Source organism: Teleopsis dalmanni, chromosome 1, assembly GCF_002237135.1.
Source record: "Teleopsis dalmanni isolate 2A chromosome 1, ASM223713v2, whole genome shotgun sequence".
NCBI lineage: Eukaryota > Metazoa > Arthropoda > Insecta > Diptera > Diopsidae > Teleopsis > Teleopsis dalmanni.
In genome coordinates this window covers 704,898-706,384 of record NC_051846.1, presented here as the reverse complement: position 1 = coordinate 706,384, position 1,487 = coordinate 704,898, and positions in this window count along the sequence as shown.

Here is a 1,487-nt window from a genome sequence, read left to right as displayed (position 1 = left end):
TTAATCGCACTTGAAGTACCAGACTAAAGAAGGAGCGCATGAAATCAGAGGCGCCTGGGAAGACTGCTGTGTCAGGCCAAAACCTAATGACGGGTGCTTATGGCCTTTTAAGTACGTATGATTATGACAAATGACAAAATTTTCCATACAAAATTTTCAAATGTAAATTAACTGCTGTATTAGTTATATAAAAAAATTAGTTCCCATTGTTCACATTATTTGGCTAATTTCGATTTTATTAACAAAATTTGTGGATGACATTTTTAAATTAGACTGAGATAATACCATGTCTCTAAAGTCATCAAATCAATGGTAAATATACACGGAATTTGTTTCAGTATTTTTCAAGTTTACTGAAATGTATAATTTGTGAAAATCTTCAATAAAATTTTTTAAAATATAATTAATATATTTTATATTAAATTTGATGTTAACGTCAATATGACAGAAGTGGTTATTTTTACTTTAACTGAAACTGAGAAGAGAAGTTTAATAAAGAAGTTTCGAACAGTAGTAAGCTACAAAAACAAAAATTATTTTTATAATATTTTATTAATTGAATTTTTAGCTGACCATACAGCTGTTTCGAGTATTGCCAAATACCAATCATCACGGGTCTTGGAAATAATTGTTGTATTTAATGTTTCGTAAATAATTTTTTTTGAGACTGCAAGTAACATACCAGGGATTGAACTCGTGACCTGCCAAATTATATTTTAAATAAAAGTATTATTAACTACAATGTATCTATACTTAACAAATATCAACAAGTAACATCATATAATATTTTTATAACCATAAAACTTAAAATAATTCTTGGTTAAGTATTTTAATTATTAAAATTTATTTTCTAATTTTATAAAATCACATTTGAGTTTTAGGAACGCATTTTCATATCATTTACTATTTAAATCACTCAATTAAAAGCAGCGATTTAAGTTAATAAACTCATCGTCACCTAAAGCAAATTAAATTAAATAACCCCGCAGACAAAGGAAAAGTGTGAAATTATTGATTAATACAAACATTAAATCGGCAGTCCACACTCATAAGCCTTTCAGTTCAATAGTTTTCGTCTCTGTCCGTCTGGCCAGATGTCTTTCACTTTGCTATTCAATACTCTATTTATTTATAAGCAAATAGCACGAGCTGTTGTTGTAGCGCGACGCATAATTACTCCAAGAAGTAATCAAAACATTTTCATACCCAACAACTCACTCACACTTTGCATGCATACAAATAATAATTGAGCGACTATGTACCTAAATATACACTCACACGTAAACGCATACAATTCGATGTGTGTGTGTGTATGAAGTGCAACATACTGACCTAATTAATCTTCTTCATTAGTGCGTGCCAAATATTTTCTAAAAAAGAAGCAGAAGAAAAAAGTTCTTTTTAATTTTCATACCAAAATTATTAAACAAAAACAATTTAAATTCTATCATAAAATATATTTTAAAGGCAGACAGACGTCTGCTAAC